General features: G+C 48.9%; 1 protein-coding gene across 9 annotated transcripts in view; it reads right to left on the reverse strand.

The window, feature by feature from the left end:
- The window catches only part of ADGRG1 (adhesion G protein-coupled receptor G1), a 41,775-nt gene extending 23,863 nt beyond the window's left edge, over positions 1 to 17,912 (reverse strand). Inside the window, exons 1-2 of one of the 9 annotated variants that reach the window (XM_083625207.1) lie at positions 17,062 to 17,912; positions 4,637 to 4,745 (exon numbers count right to left, since the gene is read on the reverse strand). The gene's annotated coding sequence lies outside the window, so the exon portion shown is untranslated. Of the gene's footprint in view, positions 1 to 4,636; positions 4,861 to 15,800; positions 16,543 to 16,932 lie in introns of those variants that run through there. The other 8 variants (XM_083625209.1, XM_083625205.1, XM_083625204.1 and 5 more) reach the window with 8 other exon arrangements.
- Between the last annotated feature and the right edge of the window lie 942 nt (positions 17,913 to 18,854).

Raw genomic sequence — 18,854 nt, forward strand, 5'->3', positions numbered from 1 at the left:
CCCTCTTTAGAGGTTTTTGGGTTCATCTTTGATTTCTATCCACTTATGCAACTGTGTTCTTCCACTGATGACCTCAGAGTCTGTTGACCTCCCTTCCATAGCCTGTTCCTCACTCAAAAATTCAGACAGTAGCACCTGTGTGGCAGAGACCCTGCTATTTCGATTATGTTTCACTCTAGAAACACTGTGCCATAAATAAGAAATAAAGATACTGAGCATACGTTGACAAAATTATATATGGAAAGATTAGCCAACAGGAACGACTTATTTTAACAAGTGGGGATCCATTCAAGTTCATAGGATTCCACAAGCAGGAAGTCAGGCGCCCTCACTTCTTGCTGCTGTTTGGAAACCCCTCTCTTAACTGTCAGAACTCACATGCCCTCTCTTCATGCTGTTGTTTGGAAATCCTTCTTCTCACTTGCAAGCGCTGCCCTGTCAAAAAGGTGCCCACAACCGGGTTGCAGGCGATAACGCTTCAGTCACAAGGCTGGTTTCCCCATTTCCCCCACTTCTTTCCCACGGCTGTCTAAATCACATGGGCTCGCTTGCCATTTGAATTTGGGGCACATGCTAAATGCCCCATGATGGATCACAAAACCCAAAGGCTGGAAGGAAGAAGGGTGCTGAGGAAGAACAGGAGTCCCTTCTCAGGGCTTTCCAGCAATGTAATGATCTCAAGACACAGATTTCAACAAGTGAAAACCACATCAAAAAGAAGCTGGGGTTTCCCCATCAGTACTAAAGTGGGGGCAAACAAATGAGACTTTTGCAGGCGACAAATGGGGTGGAAAAGGCTGTGCAGCTTTCACCCCTACTAAAAACTATTTTGGTTTAGGCAAGCCCACCTAGAGATATGTAAAGTTGGCATCTATTTTCATGTATTATTTTATTTTATAATGAATATTTTTAAACTTCTGATTTTATTTGGTGTTGACCTTTAAAGCCCTAAACGGCCTCGGCCTAGTATGCCTGAAGGAGCATCTCCACCCCCATCATTCAGCCCAGACACTGAGGTTCTCCTCCAAGGGTCTTCTGCTAGTTCCCTCACTGTGAGAAGTGAAGTTACAGAGAACCAGGTGGAGAGCCTTCTTGGTAGTGGCACCCTCCTTGTGGAATGCCCTCTCATCAGATGTCAAAGAAAGAAAAAACTATCTGACTTTTAGAAGACATCTGAAGGCAGCCCTTCAGGGAAATTTTTAAGGCTTGATGTTTTTATTATGTTTTTAGATATGCTGTAAGTTGCCCAGAGTGGCGGGTATAAATAATAAAATTATATTATATCATCATCATCACCACTGATATTTCTTGGGGGGAGATTAACTTGCCATTAACTTTTATTGATAATTTTAATGTATATTTCATTTTATGTAAACTGCTTAGAGGTTTTTCACCATTCAGTTGTACACAAATTCTGTTTAATTAGTTAACTAATTAACTGAGCGTAACAAAATAATAAAAATAAAAATAAAAAAGAATTAACCAAAACTGCGACAATTTAATCCAGGAGACGCTGTAGGCACATCTGTGGCATTAAGCACTGAGTGATGATTTAAAACAACCATGCATAATTGCTACATACATTACTACATGTGTGTGTGTCCCCCCCCATAATTGCTCAAAATGCACATACAAGAAGGCCACTTAAGTGATCCCTCACAGTTGCAGGATGTTTGCCAACACTGCAAGCACATGAGGAGGGCCGGATGCCTGCCCCACTGCCGCTCTCCTTGCAAGTGATTCTCTTCTCCTATCTCAGGAGAAGAGATCTTGTTATCAGCAGGCGATTGGGCGACTCCAGAGGAGAATGTTTAGCAACTTCATGTTCTAAGTTAAGCCTGGAATTGCAAACTCTGGACAAAGAATTTTGGCATGTACCCCTTGACAGCTATCTCAGGCCTCTTTTCTGTAAGTGACCTGAGACAGAAACCAAGGGAGCACGGCTGAAGAAACAGGCCAAAGCACAATGTTCTTCTGGACCGGGGATGGGAAACCTATGGTTCTCCTGATGCTCCTGGACCACAACCCCCATCGTCGCTAACCATTGGCTATGCTGGCTGGGGCAGGTGGGAGTTGGGAGCCCCAGAATGCTTGGAGAACCACAGGTTTCCCACCCCTGGTGTAGACAACATTGAGTCAGATGGACCAAAAGACTGACTAAGCATAAATCAGATTTCTTACATTCAAGTGGGGCAACTATTCCTAGCTAGGACTAAAGAGAAGGTCTTCTCTCAGAGCTTCCTGAAGAGAGTAAGGTTTGAACTCTAGCACAGGAGTCAACCACCAGGGGCCATGGGGACTTTGGCCCCCGCAATAAAATATCTGAGGGTGCTGGGCCCCCACAAAGTTGATGGGCATTCCCATTCAAATGGGATCATGTGATCGATTATGCAGGGCGGGGCTTACCCGGGCCCCCGCAATATTTCATTCAAGTTGGCACCCCTGAACTCTAGTGAATCTCCATGGGAAGGAAGAGCTTCATGCAAGAAACGGCATCAGCAGCTTGAGTGCTTCTGCCAATGTAGCAGTGACTCTCTACAGGAGTCAGCATGCAGGACTGCATTACTCAGCATTCAGAAGAAGAAAGCCACAGCTCTGTGGAACAAAGCACCCCTCTCTTGCAGACAGGCCAATGCTCTGTACAACTCTGGAGGAAGCAGCTTCTTCTGCTCCTATTTACACACCAGCAATGTAAAATCGGTGGCTGAGAGCAAGCCACATGACCACAACACCGGCAGTAGTGATGCTGGCCCTGCACCAAGTTCAGCAGAGATGAGGATCCTGAGGCCCTCCAGAAAGTCTACCAACTCCTGTCATCCCTGATCACTGGTCATGCAGGCTGCTGGGAGTCCAGCAACACCAGGAAGGCCACCGGTTGCCCATCCCACGATATGTTTAAGAAGTCGGGATAGTCCTCTCCAGAAGAACAACTGAGGGTCTACTTCAATGGAAGGTGGAATGTATGAGCAATGAGAGAAAATGGTTAAGAATCTGGGGAGACACCCAAAAGCTCAAGCCCCAGAAGAGCTGGAAAATAATCTCTTGGGCTGTGCATCCTACAGGAGTTCAGGTGGTGCGCGGAGTACCCAGTTTTACTTCTCCTTCAACATGGTGAAAAAGAGAAGCAGGTTGGGGTGGATGATGCTCATTAGTGCGGTTAACCGAAGTTCTGGCTAAGGCCTTGGACAAGCTTCTCTTCTCCCCCACCCTCTGCCTCTGCCTGTCTCCAACCAGCCTTGCATTTGCTCTGCTTGCACCTACCTAGCTGAGCTCATGGTGCAAAGACTCAGTGTTAATCCCTTCTGCATCCCTGGCCTTCCAAATAAGGCCCAAGCCAGCAACTCCTGTTGAAACTGGAACAAACAGCTCCTCCTCACCCAGAAGAAAAGCATAAATTCGAATGTCAAATGAAGAGAGAAAAGAGGTGGGTGGGGAGAAGAGGCAAGAGTTCGGCAGATAAGAGGACTTTTCTGCACAAACTAGTCCTTGCAGTTTAGTCGTGATAAAAGAGGACTTGAGTCGATCTCTGCAATCAGGGCACTGCCTGCCAGCCAAACTCAATTAGACTCTTTTCAAGTGTAATAATTTCATGCAGGGTCTATCATTCCTGTAACAACTTTTTTCTTTCTTTTATAGTTGCCCTGCTGAAGTATGCCTGCCTTCCCAAACCTGATGCCCTCCAGAAGTTGTGGACTACAACTCCCACCAGCCACAGCCAGCACTGATTGGATCCATAGTCCAACAGTATCTGAATGGCATCAAGTTGGGGAGGGCTGTGGGAGGCAATGTGTATCCATGATGGGTGCAAAAACCAAGCCAGGGTTCCAAGACAGCTGGTCCTGAGATGCAGCAGGAAACAAGGGGAGGAACCAAGCAAGGCCATTCAAAGCACCAGCCTGAGCTGAGTGGGTGGTCTTCCTCACGGCTCCCCTTCAGGTAGCCAAGTGTCCTGGGCCAACCATGCTCAGGAGGGAGTCTGTGGGCAAGGCGCAATGGGGGAGAACCACAAGAAACAGCCCAAAGGGGCAGGGTGTGTGTGTGGAAGAGAACTCTGGCCTGAGATAGGCAGGGAGAGGAAGGCTCCATCCTTGTGAGTCACCAAGGCAGGGAAGGGGTTAACCTCCTGCATCCATGGGACAAAGCCACAGAAAGAGAGTCAAAACATGCTCACTGCTCCTGGTAGGACAGCAGGAGGAAGCATAATATGGCCACATCTTACACAGGGGTTCGGTTCCAAGTGTTCTGCATGTACAGTGGTACCTCGGGTTACACACACTTCAGGTTACAGACTCCGCTAACCCAGAAATAGTACCTCGGGTTAAGAACTTTGCTTCAGGATGAGAACAGAAATCGTGCTCCAGCGGCGCAGTGGCAGCAGGAGCCCCATTAGCTAAAGTGGTGCTTCAGGTTAAGAACAGTTTCAGGTTAAGAGCAGACCTCCAGAACAAATCAAGTACGTAACCAGAGGTACCACTGTATATGAAAATTGTGTATACCCAAGCTCTTGGAACAGGCTCCTTCTGGTCTGGCATAGGAGGACATTGTATCTTGTGCCAGCCGGTTAGCTGTGGTTTCTAGAAGCTTTCCTGTTCTTAGAAACCAAACAGCATCCAGACCAGTGTGTGTCAAAATGCACCCTGGCAGCAGAAGCGCGGGCACACACTTGTGGCGGGAGCAGTCTTATCTCAGAAGGTCAGGCTTGGCTTCCTCCTTGGCCATTTCTTTATTTTCTGCAGCCACACATCCTGGAACGGACGCAGAACAAACAGCCTTATCTCCCCCCTAAGCAGGCTGTTCCAAGCAGGCCTTGGGGTATATTTAGAAGGCACACCAGCCAGCCCCTTACTTCAACGGGCTGTGCTAAAGAGAACAATAGGACATTATAAAAAGAAGTCTCTGCTTAGTCAGAGAGAGAACTGAGTGCTCCCCAGGGAATTAGATAAGCAAGGGGAATGCCGCTGTAAATGGCACCCTGCCTCCCCCACCTTCCTGTCCCTATGAGCTGTCCTCCCGTGATGTAATACTCTGGAAACAGCAGGTAAAGCCCCAGGAAGCCCCAGGGGCCGGCCAGGATGCCCATGAGGGTGGGAGGAGGAATCTGACCGTGCTTGCATTTAAACTAGGAACCACCTAATTTGAACGGAAATGCAACTATCCTTGGAAATTCAAATGTCTACTAATATTGCAATGCAAGCGTTAGGGGAGGTGTGCATGAAAACACACATATCAGTGAAAATAGCATACAAAAATGCATTATATAAGGGAAAGACTGCTTACAAATATGTGTTTATTAGGATAAATTAGCACAAAAAGGGTGTGAATTTTCATGATTTAAAAAAACAAGCAAACTGCTGCAGAAATGTGGAGAACTGGGCTTAATATTAGGAAATGGAGAGAACCAAAATGGACAAGTTTGCCCATCCCTGGTCCCCCACTCATTCCTCCCCATAATTCTCTTTTGATTCGCTTCTAGGGTTTGGGGCTATAAGTGCTGCAATTTCCAGAGAAAATTGAACTGTCCCAGTGGAGAGGTGGTCAGAGGAACTGTCTGCTTGCATGGGGCATCAAACTATCAAATTGCTCTCTGTTGTGTGATCCCAGGCAGAGTTACATGGAGGAGCTGGACAGGCACCAGGAACGGGCAAATCTGTAGGATCAATGACATCCATTACAAGAGGATCAACCCAGCAATCCTCTGTTACAAAACCAGAGGGGATCAGCTTCCGCAGACATGCCAGTACCCAGAACCCTCAGGAATTTGGGGCAAATGCAGCTTCTCCTCATATCTTAGTGCTGAAGCATGACAACCCTGTCCCTATCAGATTCCCCTTGCTCTCCTTCACCTAACAGAGAGCAATTTGATAATTCAGTATTTTGCTTTCTGGTATTTGTTTGAGATTGCTGGCTTTGTGGATTTTTTTTGGTACTATTTTGTGCCTTTATATTATATACTGCCTTGAGGTTGAACAGCAGAAGACAAATCCAACAAATGAAATAAAGTGAAGTGCCCATTGCTGAAGGAGGAGCCCATGAATGCAGCCTTCCCCACCCTGCTGCCCGCCAGATATTCTGGACTGCAATTCCCACCATCCCGTTTCCAACTGCATTTCCTCCCTTACCCACCTTGAAACTCCCTTTATAAAAGAAAACGTATGTCAAGGAACCTCCCGCACACCCGTACCCAGCTTGAAGACAACTTACCGTATTTTTCGTCCCATAGGACGCTCCGTCCCATAGGATGCACCTAGTTTTTGGGGGGGGGGAATAAAGGGGAAATTTTTTCCCTTTATTTCCCCCCAAAAACCAGGTCGGGGAAACCGAACCAGGTCGAGGAACAGCGGGATGGCGGCATTGCGCCTCCTTGCTGTCCCCCGAGCTTGTGGGGCTGGCCAATGTCTGTCCGGCGCGCGGGGTGCTCCGGGAGGCAGGCTGCTATCCGCAGCGTGGGGAGCCCTGTGGGGAACTCCCGCAGGGCTCCAACACGCTGCAGATGTCTGCCCAGTGGACGGGGCGCTCTGCTTCAGGGCGCCCCTTGCGCGGGCGGCAGGCTGCTATCCGCAGTGTGGGGAGCCCTGTGGGAACTCCCGCAGGGCTGCCTAGGCTGCGGATGTGTTCCCGAAGTGCCGTGCGCTCTGCTTTCAGCGCGCCTGGCGCTCCAGGAAGCAGGCTGCTATCCACAGCCTAGACAGCCCTGCGGGAACTCCTGCAGAGCTGCCTAGGCTGTGGATGTCTTCCTGAAGCCTGGAGAGCGAGAGGGGTCGGTGCACACCGACCCCTCCTGCTCTCCAAGCTTCAGCGAAAGCCTGCATTCGCACCATAGGACGCACCCAGATTTCCCCTTCATTTTTGGAGGGGGAAAAGTGCATCCTATAGGGTGAAAAATACGGTAACTCCCCTCCCTAGCCAAATAACATTCCATTCTGACAAAATCCTGCTGTAAGAAGAACGAGGGCAGGGCAGGTTCTCTCCTAACGAAAAATTCAGAGGTTCAATTTAAATGGGAGATTCTGTGTTGCAAGATAAAAAGTGAGGCTGCCCACCATACTTTTGGCTCTCCATCGTTCTTCTTCAGCTGCAGGGCAGTCACAAAAGCACAAAGAATTAATGGAATTTGGCATGAATGCTCTGCCTGTTCTTCCTAACTTCTCCAGCAGTTCTTCTGCTGTAAATGAAAGCCACGGGTCTCAGGACCCCACAGCACGCCTTGCAATCCATACCATATTCAGTGTGAAATTCTGCTTCTGAAGAAAAGGCGGGGGGGGGGGGGAGTCCCTACCTTTTGCCATTCACTTGATTTTCCGCCTGTTTCAGCCTTCACTCCTCCTTCAGGATAAACCAATTCGCAAGCACAGCGTTATAATAGAAGTCTGTGAACTTTTGAAGACACCTGTGTGCAATTTGCACCAAGGAGTGGCCACAACTGGTTTGCCCACAAGGCAAGCAGGACTTGGGCCACCCTCCCTGCCAAATGTTGCTCATCTTGCTGCGTGACCACAGTCATAGGCTCTTGCCACATGACAGCTGTTCTGAGGGGCAGCTGGGAAGCTGGCAATTGCATCCTGAGTGGCTATTCCCTGTGGAAAAACCCACCTGGGGAATGCTCCAGGCATCCTTTTAGGAGAGAGGGCAAGAGATAAAGCCAAGGACTGGGAATCCTTTCTCAGCCAGAGAGCCACACTCCCTTCTGGGCAACATTCTGAGGGCCACATGCCAGAGGCAGGTGGAGGCAGACACAGAAGCGGTTGGAGCAATTATTGTTAATTCTACCCTTGTGTAGTAGTTAGTTTCTACACACACCCAGACACACACAGAGAGAACTCTTCCTCTCCTCCTTCCAGGCCAAGCAATAAGCATCGTCAGAATTCAGGGACATATTCCAGCCAGGCAAAGACTAGGTGGGAGGCAGTGAAGTAGGGCTGGTGAGGTGTGTAGAATTCTGGGTGGAATTCTGACAGAGAGGCCTGGAAGGTGGCATTTGGACCTGAGGATCTCATATCCCTCAACTGGCCCATTTTAAACAAAACATCCTAGAAATTACAGAAGCCACCCTGGCTTCCAGTTGGCTCCTGGGATGTCCTGTTTTGGCTCCCACAAGAGCAGGGCCCTGAAAGATACCTGTTTCAGGGCGCCATGCTCTCGCGCGTTACATGACTTGCCCAAAAACGCAGCCCCAAAAGACGTGCATCCAGGTTTACCTCCCGGGCATGTGGAAGAGAATGGGATCCCCCCACCCATGAGATTCACAGAAAATTGAAATGGAACAGAAGGCTAGTGGTGGTGTAGTGGTTAGAGTGTCAGACTAGGACCTGGGAGACCTGGGTTTAAATCCCCACACAGTTTAGCAGGACTGGGTGGAGAAGAGGCTTCTTGCGACCCTCCCACCCGATGGCTGTTCGCAGCCTTGCTGCATCCCGACCTCCCCGCCCCCTCCTCTCCCTTCAAAGCGCTCTCTGAAAACCTGGATCACAACCAAATATGTAACATTTTGCAGCCACAGCCTGTTCTGTGCAAGAGCTGTGGGGCCTGCCTGTGCTAGTGTGTGCATAATAAATCGGGGAGCTGGGGGGAGGCAGGGAGAGAGATGTGAGGAGACTACCTGAATGCAGACAAAACCTAAAGGGACACCTTTATGGCTGCAAAAGCACTCAAGGAGGGTGCAAAGCAAAGTCTGGCCTACAGAGAATCCCAAGGGCCAGACAGAGATTCCTGGAGGGCCACATTCAGCCCTGTGCTAAACGGATATGAGACTGTGCCTTCCTCTCGTGTCGAAGTTGCAGCTGTGTTTGTTTTTAGATCAAGTGGTTTTTCGATGTTTGGGTTCTAGATGAAGAGCTATTTTAGAAAACAACCACACAGCCTCCCCTATTCCCCAGCTGGCTTGACCAGCAGTCACTGCTCCTGGGAGGTGAGGAAGGCTGCATGTGCAGCTCTTGGACTCCTTTCAACTTGCCCTCTCTGACAGCCTTTGGAAGGGAAGCAGCAGCAAGGAAGTGCTCAAGTGCCTCAGGCAGGATGCCCTCTTGGGAGACCAGATACAAAGGAAAAGTGGCGGTGGCGGCAGTGGGGGGGGGGGGAGAGAGCAGAAAAGGGAATCCCAGCAGGAACTGCTTCCCTCACCTCGACTGAACGCCCAGAGGAAAATCCCCTCTTCAGAGTAACTGCAAATGAACAGGAGGCCTGTCACTGTGGTCCGCTCCTTAGCTCCTCTCTCTGCAAGCACCCCCCCCCCTTTTCTCACAAAGAAGAGAGAGGAAGAATGAAACTGCAGACATGACAGACAGAAGGGCTCCACTGGAGCTGGGAGAAAGGAACTTATTGGCGCAACCTCCAACTGAGCACTGCCCTTTTCTTCCTCCCAGGCACCAAGACAGAAGCGGGGTTACTTGCACATCATGTAATCATAGAATTGTAGAGTTGGAAGGGACCCAAAGGGTCATCCAGTCCAACCCCCTGCAATGCAGGAATTCTAGGGTGCCAGTTCACTTCATGGGAGATAAGGCAACCAGCAGCTACTGGCTGCCATGGCAATGTTCTCCCTCCACTGCTTATGAATGCCAGTGGCTGGGCTTCACAAGCTGTTGCCCTCAGGTCCTGCTCACAGGCTTCCCCTTTGGAGTGTCTGGTTGTCCACGCTGTGAGAACAGGATGCTGGACATCATGGGGTCCCTTTGCCCTTATCCAGCAGGGCCTTTCTGCTGCATCTGATTATATCTGATTATGGTTATTTATTTATTTGCCACAGACAACTGACATAATTATAATATTCAGCCCACAATGAAGGCTCACAGGAGGGGCAACACAATTCATTAGATACTAATAAGTGCTAATTTTTGCTGAAATTATTTCTACCAGTAACAGCAGACTTCTCCAAGCAGATACCTTCCAAATGTTTTGGACTACAACTCCCATCAGCCCCCATCATGGGAGTTGTAGTCCAAAACATCTGGAAGGTAACAGCTGGGGGAGGGCCGGTCCATGCTGAAAGAAGCCACTTAGATCAGTAATACCACACAGTGGATACCGCACATCTCAGATATGGTACTGGCTCCCATCCCAGGCTGATCAAGCCGTGACCTAGTCTTTGCCAAACTTTTAAATAGCAGAGAGTGCACTTCTGCTATTTAATTGCAGTTGCAGGCAGGCTTCACTCAGACACCCAAAAAGTTCTAACTTTTAAAATATAATGGCTGTCTGCTTTCAGAGGAGCCAAGGACCGGTGTTTATTTGCAACTCAAAAGAAGTATCTCCTTCAACTGGAGTAAGATCGGAACAGCAGTTCTCAGAGATACAGGAGGCAGCCTCCTAGGACGAATTCTGTTGCCTCTTTGTGGCCGTTACTGAATGCTCCAAGTCATACTTGGCACCTGGTGAGTGCTGAATGGGAGGAGGCAAAGCCAGAACAACAAACCATACAGGGGGTGCAGTTGGCAGCCTCTTCTGGGTGTGGGGAATTTGGGTGGATATGATCTATTAATTAAATTTGGTTCTCACAATGGACTAGCAAATCTTGTCCAACACGCTGCTGGGAAATTATTATGCTAATCCTTTAATATTTTGGCAACCTTTTGCCTTGCCAATGAATCATTATCCCAGGGCTGAGGTGAATGGACTCCTTGTTTGGGGTGACAAATTGCTCTGCTAGGAAACAAAGTGACACTTTCTGTTAGCGTCACAGAAAAACATCACAGAAATGCCGTGTCACCAAGCCCAACACGTCACTCTCGTGAAAGCATCTAGGAGTCGGAAACAAAGTGCATTGAACCATCTTGCATTAGTAGGAAGCCACATCTCAGCTGCGTAAAGAATGCTCTTGCTAGCACGCTGTCTGAGAATAGCAAAATGAACAAAAAAAGTAAAGCAGGCTCTTGCCAAAAGCAGAGGCAATAACTACAAACAGAGGGTTAAAACTGCAGGGGAGAGACACAAGAACCAACAAGAACCAACCAACAGGAGACCAACTTCAATGTCCAATTTCTGGGAGCGAATGGGACTATTCTTCTTCCAAAGGAACACAGACCACATTTCTCGTCCTATCTAAAGGCAATGAAAGGGGAGGCTGATGGACCCTGCTCCATTTCCCACTCCACGTCAGCCACTTCAGGGCACACTTGTGTAGGAGCTTCTCCTGAGCCAAGTGCTGGACTTGTCAAACAAGAACTTCGAGAGACATTCCTGAGGAGCGGAACATAACACTGTGTGGGAGGATGAGGCTGACATCATGCCTTGTGTCACACAGACAATGTGGTTGGCACCCGGTATGGTCAACGTCTGCTGCTTGGAAAAGGCAAAGGTCAGCCACTCAACCCACTGGTCACAGTGACGAAGGGAAACCCTGAAGTACAAGTCAGCACGGAAACTGACTTGGGTTAAGGAAGATGGGGCAAAAAGTCCCTCTTCTTGTCCACTCCTGACCACCTCTTCCTCCACCCGCTGTGTTTGAAGATGCACATCAATGAAACATCTCTCAAGGGGCCAAACTGAGTTCATGTGCTGCCAGTTGCCAGCTGTATTTCCCAGTTGTTTTGGACTACAACTCCTAGAAGCCCCAGCCAGCATGACCCAGTGCCATCTAGAGGGCACAAAGTTAGGGAAGGTACTGAAACTCCTCATGACAGGAACAGGAAAGGCCCAACATCAAACAGTCAGGTCTCCCGCTGGAGGATCTCATCCTTCTGCAACAAGAGGGACACACTGGCCCACGTTTCATAAATTATAGCTCTCAGTGATGCAGTCAAGCTATGTTCCAGTTTTCAGTGAGGTGGCCAACTCTAGGAATGCTCCTCCTCCCTCCCTCCCTCCCTCCCGCCTCCCTGCACAAAAGGGAATAAGATGGCAGAGAGAAGGTGCCAATTTTCTACATGAAGTGAATGCTTTTTGTACCGAGGTGCACGTCATCATGTACCTGCCCCACCTGCAGCCTGAAGTGGTACAATCCAGGCCCAGCTTGACCAACTCAGAAAGGCTAAAAGCTTCTCTCCTTCCTATAAAGCTTGGCAGTTGACTATCTTCTCTTACTATATAATAAAAAATGTAAGAGTGTCATCATGCTGCAGTTTGCTTGGCCACAGATAGGTGGCACTGTGAATTGCAGCATGATGACAACCTTCAAAGAGTTGCTGGGCCATTGTTGGAAGGCAGTGGCCAGATCACTGACACCATCATTTTAGCCCTCTCCTATGATCAGGATAAGGATGTGGGTAGCACTGTGGTCTAAACCACTGAGCCTAGGGCTTGCCGATCAGAAGGTCGGCGGTTCGAATCCCTGCAATGGGGTGAGCTCCCATTGCTTGGTCCCAGCTCCTGCCTACCTAGCAGTTCGAAAGCACGACAAAGTGCAAGTAGATAAATAGGTACCACTCCGGTGGGAAGGTAAATGGCGTTTCACCAGAAGCGGCTTAGTCATGCTGGCCACATGACCCAGAAAAACTGTCTGCGGACAAACGCCGGCTCCCTCAGCCTATAGAGCGAGATGAGCACCGCAACTCCAGAGTCGTTCGCAACTGGACTTAACTGTCAGGGGTCCTTTACCTTTATATGATCAGGATGGCTACTGAGGAGCTGACCCTACCTCTTCCTCCGCAGCTCACCTGGGCCGCTTGCATCTTCCTCACGGGAGAAGGTTTAAAGGGGTGGGGCTCTGCACAGCTCACCTGGGCTGTCCCACTTTCTCACAGGAAAAGATCTAAAAGGAGTGGGGAGGGGGCTTCTCTGCAGCTCACCTGGACTTCCTGCCACCACATCGCAGAAGGTCTAAGAGGAAGAAGGCGTCTATCTATCCTTCGTGCCTTTCAAGCCGTTCCTTCCTGCACTCTGTTAATGCTCAGAGGCACCTGATTTGGTGGCTTTCTCACTCCTGCATCAGGCAGCTGCCTTGAAATCCATGGTGGTAGTGGCGGCAGCAGCAGCATGAGGTGAGATGAGGAAGGTCAATGGGTTACAGTGGAAGGGAGAGGGAAGGGGGAGCAAAGGTTAGGGGGGGCTGGCAAGTGGGGGTAGAGGAGTTGATGAGGGAAGGGAGCAGGGGCACAGCCCCTAGTTGGTGCACAGAATTGCGCATTTTAACAGTGCCATAACTGAGGTCCACATCACATGTGCAATAGACATCACGGAGGATGCCAAATGAGCTCAAGTATCAAGCGGCAGGTACCCATTTGGGGAAACATAGTTTGCCAAATGTAATGTATGAAAGAGGGCATAACTAAAGGTGCTGGGAGCATGACCCAGGTCGGTTATGACAAATACCTATAAAATTAGAAGGGAAAGAGGGACTTTAAGCACAGCACCAGTGGATGAAAGGGGGAGGAGAAAGTTGAGCTGGAATAACTTTTCTCCACCTAAACATTATTTTCAATTATGGAGCTCAACCAGGTGGAAACCAGATTTTTTGGAGGGAGGGGGTGATGCAGGCAAGGAGTTCATCTGCCCCTGTGTTCAACCAAGCTGTGCTTTGCAAGCCCCCATCCCCTTCAAAAAGAATTAAGCAAATTCTGATTCAGGGGTCTGCTCTCATCACATCTAATCCAGCCCTTAGAATGCACCACACTTCGTGCGTGTGTACTTGTCTCTCTCACACATGGTGGTGAAAGCTGACAGCCACAAAACAGTCTTTGTAAATGTTTGAAAACTCATAGATACTCAGGTGACCTAAATATTGTCAGCTTAAAGTCACTGTTATGATCGAGCAGCAAGGAACCACCTCTCTGTCTGCAGAACTTATAGAGTTCATCTAGGACTGCCAGCATTCACAAGACACAAATGTCAACATTCACCACACTCTGATCATGGAGCATAACCTGTATCTAAGGCTGTGTGCAAACACTTAAAGCACATTTAATCCCCCCCAAAGAATCTTGGGAAATGTAGTTTGCTATGGGTGCTATGAAGTGTAGCTCTGTGAGAGGTGAACTACAGTTCCTGGGATTGTTTGTGGGAAGTAATGGGTTTTAAATGTATGGTGTGTACGCAGCCCTAAGTGTGTGGATGCAGCAGTCAAAGACCCTAACCAATACACTACACTGCACCAGCTAACCAGAATAGCATGGTCTCAGACTCTGGACTTGAGATGTGGCCCTCTTGCCAAGACAGCTGGTTGGAATTGGAGGTTTTTAAGCAGACGCTGGGTGGCCATCTGTCAGAGATTCCTTGACTATGATTCTAGCACTGCAGAGGGTTGGACTAGATGAAGTTTGGGATCCCTCCCAACTCTGCAATTCTGATTTTGCAAATTACTGTACTATATATCTAAGGCTGCACGCACAACATACATTTAAAGCACATGATTTCTCCCAAAGAATCTTGGAAGCTGCAGTTTGCTAAGGGCACTGGGAACTGCAACTGTGTGAAGGGTAAACTACAGTTCCCAAGATACCGTATTTTTCGCTCTATAAGAAGCAGCAGACCATAAGACGCACCTACTTTTTGGAGGAGGAAAACAAGAAGAAAAATATTCTGAATCCCAGAAGCCAGAACAGCAAGAGGGATTGATCCCTCTCACTGTTCTGGCTTCTGGGATAGCCGCGCGAAGCCTCTTCAGGGCAGTGGGATGAAGGCTCCCTGCTGCCCTGAAGAGGCTTTGCGCGGCGAAGCTAGAACAACAAGTGGGATCGTTGCACAGCAATCTCTCTTGCTGTTCTGGCTTCTGGGATAGCTGCAAAGCCTGCATTCGCTCCATAAGACGCACACACATTTCCTCTTACTTTTTAGGAGGGAAAAAGTGTGTCTTATAGAGCGAAAAATACGGTACATATTTTGAATGTAAGGAGCAAACACAGCCCAGCACGGCAAATGTTACATGTTGGATAGACCACCAGATGGGGGGGGGGTGTCCTTTGGGAGGCATATACTGTAGCAATTCCTTCCAGTAGCGTCTTAGAGACCAACTATGTTTGCTATCGGTATGAGCTTTCGTGTGCATGCACACGAAAGCTCATACCAATAACAAACTTAATTGGTCTCCAAGGTGCTACTGGAAGGATTTTTTTTATTTTTGACTACGGCAGACCAACATGGCTACCTACCTGTAATTGTAGCAATTGGTTACCCAGGGTCTCTGATCTGGATTCAGGGTCTTCCTACCTCTCCACCCCCCCTGCCGCACCCCCCCCATTTAGTCTCCCTTTATTACGCATATCATCAGTCACTTTCCCCAGTGCTAAAGTAAAACAGTCAAATATCTCTCTTTAGCTCACTTCCCGGCACCGTATGAACAATTGCCGGCGCTTTGGCGGAGAACGCCCGGACCTCAGCTGCACAATGCAGGTTATGAGCCCAGTGGGGATTGTATGCCGTGCTAGTGATTAAGAATTGAAAATTGGAGTGGGGGGGGGGACTCACACACATGAATTTTGCATTAATCAACTGAGGAGAGCAAGTGTGTACATTGAGGGGTGTCTGTGTGTGGGGGGGGTCCTTTCGTCTCCCTGCTTCATAATGCCATTACTGGCTTCTCACACACCCAAACAAAGAGCAGTTCTGAGCTGAAATTGAAGCAACTACCTCCATAGGACTGAATAATCCTATTTAGGTTCCCACCCCCATTTATTTTACTTATCTATTTAGAATTTCACCCTGCTCCACCTTGAGGGCTGTCTTAAGTTATTACTATTTGTTTGAATCCCGATTAATTTGCTGCTGCTGCTGTTGTTAAAAAGACCCAAAGCAGTTTACAAAGGATTAGAACGGTACAAAACAGGAGATGCCGCAACTGTATAAAACGAAGAAAAGAAAGTCCCTAACATACCCACTAAAATATAAAAATAGACTACAGATTTCACAATGAAATTGGCCATGAGGCTACTTACAGTCTTTAGGCTGAGGCATGAATGAGTTCCTATTCTGACCACCACATCACAAGGTGATTGGTCCTTCCCTAGTGTAGCTATGGAAACCAGTTTGCATTCGTTGTCTGGCTGGTGAATACTGATAAGGACAGGGTCCACCCCAAGTATTTAAACATTTTGAAACGACATTTCTTTTTGAAGGGCGAGAAATGCACCATAATCCTATGCATTTTCACTCTGCAATAATCCCCAGAGTATTCTGTGTGGCAGACTCCCAACAATGGGAAGAACTGTCTGGTGGTAAGAGCTGTTTGACAGCAAAACAGACTCCCTCAAAAGGTGAACTCTCCTCCACTGGACATTTTCCAAGGTTGGCTGGCCATCTGTCAGGGCTTCTTGAGCTGTGATTCCTGCATTGCAGCGGGTTGGACTAGATGTCCTTTGGGGGTCCCTTTCCAACTCTATATAATTCTATGAACTAAAGCATGCCTAGGACTTCAACGTTTAAAACACTCACACCTCTTCAACTCCCAAAAGAGGCTTTCAAAGCCCTACTTTGGTTGGATCCTGCCCACGGCATTCCAAGATGCCTGCCACCCTTAATCGGAGGTAAGCCAGAAATGAACCCAAATCCCAGCGACTTTACGGTCGCAGTGGCGAGGCTGCCATCCTAATCCACGCTGACTTGGGGATCAAACCCGACGGAACCCAAGACAATAAGCACAGGATCAGGCTGCTCAAAGCATAGCGCAGCCTCCTAGAGAACAATTCCCCAGGTTTCGCCTGGCGAAAGGTGCTCTGGGATCAAAACAGACTGGGCACGGCTTAATCATTACACGGCCGCGTGCAATTAAACTGAACGGCTTTTCTTATGCAAGCACGGGCAAGTGCAAGGTGGGTGTGACCTGGAGAGAAATTCAACATGCCACCCACCCCCCTTTCTCCGTTTCCACCGGGATTTGAAGGCTTCCCTTGGGCTGCAAAGCACAGCGGTGGCGTGGGGTGGGGGCGAACCAAGCACGCCAACCCCCCCTCCCCTGCTCGGTTTGCTCCGCCATTGCCATTTCCATTTAAAGAGGGGGGGGAGTTTGAGAATAATTAACTGCAATGCACGCAATTAGCGTCCTGTAAACAGGGGCTCGCGCGCACTTACCCCACTGAAACAGACGCACCGGGCAGCCCGATCCTAAGCCTGACAGAAGGCGAGCGCAGAACCCCAGCGAGCAAGCGCGCACACAGCCCGTCCCCGACGTCAAGCGCGCGCCTCCTTCACCCGGCTCACCTGCTGCCCGCCTGCGACGCGCCTCGCAAAGGGTGCACGGAGGAGGCGGAGGAGACTCTGGGCGCGGCGCTCTTCGGCGTGGGGAAGCCGCCCGCCTGCCCGCCCCTTCGGAGAGAGAAAGAGGCGTCTCCAGCAGCCGCGGCCCACCTGCTCTGGCGCGTCTCCTTGCGCTAGGGCTGCTGCTGCTGCTGCTGCTGCTCCTGCTCCGCGCGTCCCGGGGCTGGACTTTCCTCTACGCGCTTCTTCTCGTCTGCAGGGAGTGGAACAAGGTCCCTCGCTGCTGGGGAAAGGATGACTCGTCGGCGGCCGCGGAGGTGGCAGCGGCGGCGTCTGGGTGGCTGTTTCCCCCTCCGGGGGCACTCGATCCCCGCACGTGTTCGCTCGTCACTGATCGGGCTTTTTCAGACTTGCGAAAGGAGAGCGCCGAATGCCGAGCATGTGCAGAGTGCAGTGGGGCCAGCAGGGTTTGGGAGCTTCGCGAAAGGAGATAGAGAGAGGAGGCCCTCAAGTGCCGGAGGAAGGGAAGAGGCCCCAATCCCTTTCCCCGTAAGATTACAGGATCTAAAATGACCCCAGGATGCTGGCTCTGTCAGCCCTCCGACTCCTTAAATGTAAGAATAAATGTGAATTGCTTTGGAACCAGTGCAGGGTGCGCTGCGTTCTCCGCCCTCCGACGCATCTAATGGGAATAAATTCATGGTCGATGCTCAGCCAACGCAAGGCATGTTCAGTGCAGACTGACAACGGCCCTGTGCATTAAATGAGAATAGATCCATGCTCCCAAAGCATGTGCAGAGTGCATTTCCCTCCCCGTCGCACAACAGGGATGAGGTTCAGTCAAGGGGTTTCTTTCTGCAAGATCTGCCCAAGAGAACATCCTTGGCTGGCTGGTACGTTGAATGCATTCCTTGCTCCATCAGTGAACAAAGCACTTTGCAAAGTTTCATAAACAACCTCACCCCAAACTGGCAGGTCCCTGCCCCAAAGAGTTTACAATTTTAATTTCTACAGTGAAGAAAGACAAGACAGAGGGAGAAGGGGTTAAGCAAAGCAGGGGAATGACCCACTTTCAGAGTACACACATATTTAATGAATTGTGTGAGGGAATTTTTTAAAAAAACAACAACTAATGACTTGTTTTAATATGAATAAAACTGTATGTGGGGGGAAAACCCCTACATTTCTGATAGGGGAGGGAACATGGTTTCTCAAGTACATGTGATGCCCAACTAGCAACATAAAAATTATCTGAGAGAAGATTCCTTTTCTAAAATGATTTCACAAGTACTCGTATTAAAAACATCAATACATTGAGTATATGCATATATATATATGTATATATATATATATATATATATATATATATACACACACACACACACACACACACACACACCAACCTGCTGCTTATATGACTGGAGACACCTCCTTAATTGATGAAATTGTTCTGAATAGATTAAGGTGAGAATGTTTTGGTTTTGTCCTGTGGTTGTGAGGACTCAATAATTACCAATATAAGGTGGCAATGTTTGAGGGGGTTTTTAGATCAGTCAAGGGATAAACCCCAAAGAAGCTGAATGGTGAGAGAATCAAGACAGACACAACTAAGTACATCTTCAAACAGTTACCCAGATGTAGCGGTAACCAACAAACTGGACAACTTTAAAAGGGAATTAGACAAATTTATGGAAGGCAAATATTGGAGGCGGTGTGCCTTTGAATACCAGCTGTTGAGGGATTGTGAGTAGGAGATTTCTCTCTGTGTGGTCCATGTGTCCTGCTTGCAGGCTTCC

This window comes from Podarcis filfolensis, assembly GCF_964270895.1.
Source record: "Podarcis filfolensis genome assembly, chromosome: 8".
Lineage (NCBI taxonomy): Eukaryota > Metazoa > Chordata > Lepidosauria > Squamata > Lacertidae > Podarcis > Podarcis filfolensis.